A 9,252-nucleotide genomic window follows, 5' to 3' on the forward strand; every position below is an offset into this window, starting at 1 on the left:
CAGAGACACGTTGAAAGTAGCTTGTATTACGGTCACCCTCAGCAAGCCACCGCACTCGGCTTTTTTTCTTTCAAATATGTTTCTTGCTGAAGCAAGTGAAGGCCCAACTTCTCATGAGCGGCCAACTCACGTTCCTGAAGATTCAATGACCATCCAGCAGATTGAATAGTCTGCTGAATATCTGCAAGGGGCAGAGCCATCCCAATGTTAGCATTGAGGTTACCAAAAATATTAATATTCCTATTTCTCAAAATAGTCCTCAGACCACGTAACTTATGACACAACAAAGGAACCGGCAGAAGAGCAGGGGCAGGGCCATCCCAATGATTTTTTATTATCCCATAAAGCTCAGGATTACTAACCCATATTTTTTGAAATCTGAACCGAGAAATCCTACCAGAAGTAGTCGAAAATTTGAACAGAAGGGGGTGGTGGTCCGAGTGAAGACGAGTCAGCCCCACACAGCATGAATTCCAAGTTTCCGCAAAATCAGCTGAAACTAAAGCCCTGTCAAGCCGAGAATTGGCACGTGCCTCACCAGTTTTCCCATTACACCAAGTGAAGAAACAACCAGTAGAGGGAATATCCAGCCAATCCCCATCATCCACAAAATTCCTGAAGTCACGATAAAGTCTCATAGTCGGAGGCCGTCCTATTTTCTCATGAGCCCCAAGGATTGCATTGAAGTCCCCAATTAACAACCATCTACCTTGTAAATTCAATTTGAGAGCATTTAGAGTCAAAAAGAGGTCAACACGTCTGTTTGCCCAAATACTGCCATACACAATTCCATAATAATGTTTAATGCCCTACACATCCTGTTGCAAAACCACAAACTGTTCATGCTGAAGAATTACAGAGATTGCATCAGTCATAGCAATCCTTTGAAGAATCCAAAGAGTTGGTTTATCACGCAGATTAATAGAGATCAGTCTCATGCCAATGTTGGCCCAAAATGAAGGACGAATTGCCTCAAAATCAACCATTGGTTCTGCTAAACAAAGAAGATCAGGTTTATGTTGCCTACATAAATCAGAAAGGTACCGCTGAGTGTTAGGGTTGAGGAGCCCCCTACAGTTCCAGAACAAAACTGTCATTCAAAACGAATAGGGGGTTTGATGGCCCGTTTCACCCGGGATTTCTCTGCCTCATGTTTTCCTCCTTTGCGTGCTTTAATTGACGTCACAGTGTGCCACATTTCATCTTCTTGCTCTGCCTGGTCTGCCCAGGAAAGAGTGGGAGAAATATTGTTGTTGCCAGGAGAGTCAGGCCTCTCCACTTCATCAACCGGCTCTAATTGTCCCAAGGGGCTCCCAGCGAACACAAGCTCTTTGTCAGGGCTGACCTTCTCAACATCAATTTTCTCAGCAACGTCAGAAACAATTCTGGCCGTGGCAATTGCCACCAGGACAATTGCACGATTCTCATCAGGAGGAGAAGGTTTCTTAGTCGGCGGGTTTTGAAAAGATCGACTCTCCGGTGGTTTTTTATTTTTCCTGCAGTCATATGCCGAATGATTAAGAATGCGTATGTGGTCGGTTAACCAATCCATTAACCAAAAAATCATTAATAAGTTCATTAATATTGCTTATCCATACATCGATTAATCTATAATTCTATTAATTAACCTATATTTAATCAACCTATATTTTAATATATAATTATTCTCTTTTTATTTTTATAGGAAAAGGAAAGGACTAAAACAAACAAAAAAAAAACAGCTCAAAACCCAACCCGGGATTAGCCTAGGAAAGCTAACCCCACAACATCATCCAAAAGAAGAGAAGACATGAACTCAGGAGGCGAAGAGAAGGTTGAGACTCCCAACATCCTCTCATGGCCCTCAGCCGCAAGACGGTCCGCCACCCGATTCTGATCCTTTTGACTAAATTCTGGCTACTTAAACACATGGTTTTATTATCAGAGATCATTTTGACAGTTTCGAGATTGTCAGATTCTACGAGCAGTAAATTAATACATAATTATTTAAATATTATGTTAAACTATTAAAATTTCAAATTCAAATTCAATTAATAAAACACATACAAATAATTTTGAAATTTTGAAATATATTTAAATTTTTATAAAAATACATATATTTGAAAACTGTAACAAAGTTGCATCGTGTTTTTGAATAAATTTTAAAATACTTTTGAAGTGCATACTTCCTTTATTTGTTTTTTTTTTTTTTTTTTTTGAAGAGAAGTGCATACTTCCTTAGTCTTTTTTTGGTAGGATACTTGTTGTTTACCACTTAATTTCAGTAACAATCAGCTCAGTTCAGTACCAATCAGTTCAGTTCAGTTCAATTCAATTCAATTCAGTTCAGTTCAGCATTCAGTTCCAGCATCAAGTTTCAGTATTGAGTAATTTATCATTATTTATTATATTATAATTATTTATATATAATTTATTATTATTATTATTATTATTATTTATCTATAATTTATTATTATTTATTATAATAACTATTATTATTTATAGTTTATCATTATCTATAAATTAGATAAAAGTCAAGAAATGATAGTTTATTAAAGTATATATCGTTTAATAAAAAATTACAAATTTACATTTAATTTCATAGGCTTTAAATTATATGTAAATTTGTGTTTTTATGTAATTTGTATTTTTAATTTAAATTAGACTCATTTTTATTTAATTTCATAGGCTTTTATCGAGCCAAGATTTTATCAACCCGGGCTTCTATTTGATATTCAATTTAGTTTTATCTTTAATAATATATATTTTTTTTAAAAGCGGAGGACTGTGGGAGGGGTTCAGACATCCCAACTATGTTAATATTTATATTTATTATTGATATTATTAAATTTATTAGAACCATTATTATTATTATAAGTTTATTAATATCTAATATTATCATTAAAATTATTTTAAAGTCTAATATCATCATTATTGTTAAGTTCGGTAGTATTCAGTTAAGTTCAGTAGCATTCAGTTAAATTATGTTCAGTTCAGGTCAGTATACAGTAGCATTCAGTTTAGTTTAGTTCAATTCAATTCAGTAGCATTCAGTTCAGTTCAATTCAGTTTTTTTCAGCGATAAAGAACAGAGCTTTGGTCTTAGTATAAAAATTGTTGTATATTTTTTTTATTATACCTAAATAACCCTAGCAACAACAAATTTATCTATATATTTTTAAGGAGCATGGTACTTCGGGAGTATTTTAAATATTTTTCGTGTTTTTAACTGGATATACAATTATAAAAAAAAAAACCCATTACTTATTTGATTTTAATTTTAGGACAATTAGTTTTAATATTATTTTATTTTATAGTGTGTTTAAACACTTTATTGTATTCAACTTATAGATGTTGTTCAATTAGTTTGATTTCTCTTATGTTTTTTTAAATACTTTAACCGAACACCCAAATTTATTTATCGTTGTAACTTAGCTTTTACAATAATTTTTTAAATATCTAACCCTAATTCGTTACCATTCTTAAGAATAAATTTTTTATTGTTGGTTTCGATTATTAGTTTCTTATAGATTCGCATTAATTAATAAATGAGGTTTACAAGATTGATGCCATATGAACCATTTAATTCAAATAGCTAAAAAGATAAGTAGATTCAATAATAAATTTTATTATATCTAAAAATAACAATATTAATTGACTAAAAATGTTCAGGACTAAATTATTGTCTCCAAAAAAAATTGGAGGTAAAATCATATTTTATCTCTATAAATGTTTGAAGATATAGTTGTTATCATGTACTATATTGTATTAAAAGCCATTGAAATGATTTATTGGAAGATTGAGTTGAAATGTATTAATTGTAAATGAAGCAAAAATCTTATTAAATATTTTTTTTTTCTATTAACATATAGTTTTTGCAAAAATCTTATTATTATTATTATTTATTTATTGAAGGATCTAAATTAAAACTATAGGATTTAAAGACCTCCACGTTTAATATTAGAGCACGCACCCTGTCTATTAAAGGTACTACATCCCTACTCCTTTCTGTAATCAATTTCTATTTCTTCTGTTATAAGCATTTTGATTTTATTCTAAATTTAATTAATTATGTTTAAACCCTCAATTATAATTATGTGTTCACTTGCACGTTTCTTCAATTAATGTAGGTCTCACCCCCCAACTAACGGGTTGTATAATTTTATTTAATACATTAATTCAATTTTAATTTTCAGTACACTAGCAGAAACATATATTGATAATTCTTACCAAAAAAAAAAAAAAACATATATTGATAATTATATGCTATTGCAAAATAAAATGCATTATGCAAAAATATTAGTGAGCGACTATATACCGCCCCCTAATTCCGGTTCACCGCACCTGTTGACCATATTACCATTCTCATTATTTCAAACAAGAAATTTGAAAATTCCAAATCCTCTCTACTTTCTTTCCATTTTTAAAAAACCGAGCTAAAACGACATGGCACCAAAAATAGGCAAGGGCAAAGGATACATGGGTATTACGGTAAGTTTTTCCGTTCAAATAATTAACGAAATCATGATTTTTGCCTCCGAAATCGGAGGAAAAATTTCCAGAAATCGCACCAAACGGGTGCGATCCACCATATGGTGGATCGCGCGGCGCACGCGATCCACCATAAGATGGATCGCAAAGTTCGTGCGTTCCACCATAAGGTGGGTCGCACGGCGCACGCGTTCCATATACGGTGGAACAAGTATGCGCCGCGTGTTCCACCTTAGGGTGGAACGCGCGCCGCGCCCGTTTGGCCGGGCCAAACGGGTGCGGCGCACCAGTCGGGCCGACTGGTGCGCCGCACCCGTTTGGCCCGTCGGCCAGGTGGTGTAAGCCACCCCCCTAGGCTAAAAACGGGCCAAATTTTGATTTTTTTTTAAAAAAATTGTACGGACTGGGCATAGGTAGACCCGAACACATAAAAAATAAAAAAAACGGTAAATTGAATATAATAAATAAATAATATTACAGGATGAGGCGGGATCTGACCGCAGATACACGTCTTCACGTCCTGTTACTGCATCTACTCGGCGGGAGCGGACGGAGCAGCAGCGGTTCATGGCGGACGGAGCAGCAGCGGTTCATGGCGGATGCCTGGAGGGCACATGCAGCACAGGCGGAGTGTGCTGGGGGACAGGATGAGGCGGCTGATATAGAGATGGACGGAGATGACTCTATGCCTCGTCCTAGTTCTGATACTATCCCCATACCTCGTGGCGTCGTGACGAGGGGTCGAGACGGACAATTTTCTTCTACCGCAGGATCGTCTTCTGGTAAGAGAAATTTAAAAATCTGCTTATTTTTATTTGTTTTAATCGTGATTATTGGAAAATATACCAAAAATTTAATGTAAACCGTTTACTGTAATTTCAGGTAACAGCAAGCGCTCGAGGAGTGCTACAGAGGATGACTGGGTTATGAAGGACCCCGTACGCGGGGGTCCATTTGATGGTGCTGTGATCCCGAGCTTTCTGGGACATGTTGCATGTGCTATCTGGGCCGGTCAGGATAGGGGCGTCCTTAGGTGTCATACCAGATCAGGGTATTGCGCGAAGCTGAGATATTGGTACAGTTCTTCTTTCAGGACGATTCAGTCGTGTATCGAGTCATCTGGCATGTTCCATTTACCTGGTACGCTTTATTATTATTGCAATGTCATTAATACCAAATTATTATTATTATTAAAAATTTAAAAATACATTACCACGACATAAACTGAAAAAAATATATTACCACGACATAAACTGAAAAAAATACATTACAGAACCACACAGAATTCATCAGAATTCACCTGTAACATTACAGAACCATACAAAACCACATAGAATTCATCAGAATTCACCTGTAACATTACAGAACCATACAAAACCACACAGAATTCATCAGAATTCACCTGCAACATTACAGAACCATACAAAACCACACAGAATCCATCAGAATTCACCTGCAACTTTACAGAACCACACAGAATTCATCAGAATTCACCTTTAACATTACAGAACCATACAAAACCACACAGAATTCATCAGAATTCACCTGTAACATTAAAAAACCATACAAAACCACACAGAATTCATCAGAATTCACCTGTAACATTACAGAACCACACAGAATTCATCAGAATTCATCTGTAACATTACAGAACCATACAATACCAAATACTAATATCCCCTAAGTTTGTCCAATCTGGTCCTGTTAGACAAGGTGCCGAACAGCCTCGCCCGGGCGGACCGGGGGGTGGACACCTCATGGCGACGTAAGCGGTGATTGGCGCCGAAAGCAACCAATCATGGAATCAAGCTGCTCGGCAGGACCGGAGCTCGGAGTATGGAAGAGTCGCCACCCACGAATGGGAAAATGAACACCGATCCCTTGCGGGAGACCGGTGAGGGTTCGGAAAACTTAGGTACGAGCCGAGAAGGCTAGCTCCTTTCCGGAGAAAGGCTACTAGGCACCCCGACATCGCCCGGTTATGAACCACCGGCCTCCTACTCAGCGTGTTAGGCGATAACGGACTAATCGCATATTTCTTTAAGTTTAAAATTCGTTTGAAACCTTTTCTTTCTCGCTTTGAAAACCATTTGAGCATGTCATTAAAAGCCACTTTAATAAAGAATCGCCCATTTACATGAATTAAAAATACATAGGAGAGAGAAGAGGGAGAAGAAAGAATTGATTTGTTTACAACGTGATTTATGCTTTATATTATACACTAACTCTAAGCTAATCTCATTCCCCAAAACGAGCTTATTTACATGGTTCGTACCTTAATCACCGTTGGAACGATTTAGGTACGTTTTAAAACCCCGTTAATTTACATGACATCGACTCGAATCGCCGTTGGAACGACTCGAGTGTTTGAAAATGTGGAATAAAAACTTTAACTCCAAAAACGTGATTAGGCATACAAGTCCATTTATTTTGTACAAACCATTTAGTTAGGAAAACGATTTAAAACTCTATTATTTACAATGAAAACGATTTTAATTACAAGGTTCGCCTAATCCGTCGTTGGAATGGATTAAGGTTTCAACACGTGATATTTTGGAAATGGTTTAAAAACGTCAAGAAAACGTTATTTACACTTTAGGAATATCTAGAAAAACTTTAATTTAAACAAACAAATTAAATTCTCTTTTGTCTTTTATTTTCCCCTTTTTCACTCAATTATCCTCCACTTGAACATAATTACACTAATGAACCAATTAAACTAAAATTCACCAAGTAAAACTCATTTGGAATATATACATATACACAAAAATAAAATAGAAATATATATATATATATATATATATATATATATATATATATATATATATATATAATTTTATCTAAAAATAAGGATATACCTATAGATAAAAAGGAGTAAGAAATACTATATGATATAATAAAGAAAATGAAAAAGAGTACTACATATAATACCTATTTATTCTAATTCAAAACATGTAAAAACAATGAACCAAACTCATAAATGGGAAGAATAACATTGAGTTCCAAATGGTTTTAAGTAATAAACATATAGAAAATAATTTTCACCCTAAATAATAGCTAATATAACTTAAATGTGCCAAAACTATATATATAGGAATATCATACCTTACAAAACCAAATCCAAATGAATTAGACCCAAATACGAAATATATAGCTACATAATACGTAATTAATAGTTATAGGACTCAAAAATAATTTTTACAAATACATAACATAATTAAATACGTATATATACAAGTAGAAATGTAAAAAAGAAGAGAAAAGAGGGTTAAAAATGGAATTTTCGGATTCCAGCAGATTACTGACGGAAAATCCGTCACCAATCTGCTGTTAGCGACAGAAAAGGTAGAATTACAGAAACAGTCCAGAAGTTCCCAGATTTATTCAAAATCTTTAGATTAGATCTATTCTATCGTTTTGGGTCCCCGGACTACCAAAATTGGATCATAGTCTATAACGGAGATCCCTAAAACGACGTTTTATTTTTAAAACATTATTTAGAAATATTTTCAAAAACTTATAATTACAACGTTTTTTAATTCCCGAACTACCTTTGAATCGGATCGCGGTTCGTATTGGGATATTAAAACGAGGTTTTTATTTCAAAACAAAACCGAACGTTTATTTAACACGTGACGAAAATTAAATAAATACGGAATAATAAATAAAACGTGATAAATAAAAGACTAAATAAAAAAAACTATAACATAAAAATAAATAAAGAAAAATAACTTAAATAAAATAAAACGAGTCTAGTCCTCAGATAATGATGCAATCAATTCAACGAGTTTCTACACAACAAGAGGTAATCTGGCAACTCGTTTTACATTTAGTATTATATCTATTATAATCATTTCATTAGTATTAGTGCCATATATCTCATTTTCTTTCAGCGTTGACCCATAATTTAGTGCTAGAATATGTTTTTGTATGCGTAAAATAATCTAGATGTTGTTTTTATTTTATCTATGCATAAAAAAAACATATTATTTATTCTACTTATGCCTTGAAAATCTTGTTGGGAGAGACTAAAATTGCCAAAATAGGATGTATTTTAGGATTAAGAGTATATTGATTCGGACTTGATAATGATCTAGTCTCTACAGTGGGTATATGTTATTCGAAGCCTAGTTTATGTTCGTTATATGGACAAATGGTCTCACTAAGATCAACTGACATCAGGAAGGCGACATGTGCCTTGCATATTCCACTTACGGTGACGTGGAACGTATTCAATCTAAAGAGTGTATATGCAATATAATATAGTATATACTATCTTAATGAGATACAAGTTATTACAATTGGAGGTCTGGCTGGAAATTCTAGAGGGTAGCGGATGTGGATTACATATATATCCCCTTCATAGGGGGTGTATTGGGGCATTTTATTCTCAATCCCCAGCTTAAGTGGTTTTCATCCAGAGTACCTACTTGCATCAACCAGAATAAGAATCATTACAAGAATAATAATAATAAGAATAAGAAAACAGGAAGAATAAGAAGAAAATAGGAAGAAAAAAGAAAACATGAAAGATATGGATATCGTGAAAGGTGATAAGCCATCTAGGTGCCTCTTGGATGAGTTTGCACAAGTCCAAAACTATTCTTCTCTGGAGACGGTCAAATGAAGCCGTTTTAGTGTAAGATTTTTTGTATGAACTTTTCTTAGATTTGGATAACATACACAGAGAGAAACACGTTCTATTTATATACTGGTTTAGGGGATAAGTGAAAGGTCATGGAGAAGGTGAAAGAATTGAGTGTACAATGCGTTTATGGTGAA

This window comes from Euphorbia lathyris, chromosome 2 (assembly GCF_963576675.1).
Source record: "Euphorbia lathyris chromosome 2, ddEupLath1.1, whole genome shotgun sequence".
In the NCBI taxonomy this organism is placed as follows: Eukaryota; Viridiplantae; Streptophyta; class Magnoliopsida; order Malpighiales; family Euphorbiaceae; genus Euphorbia; species Euphorbia lathyris.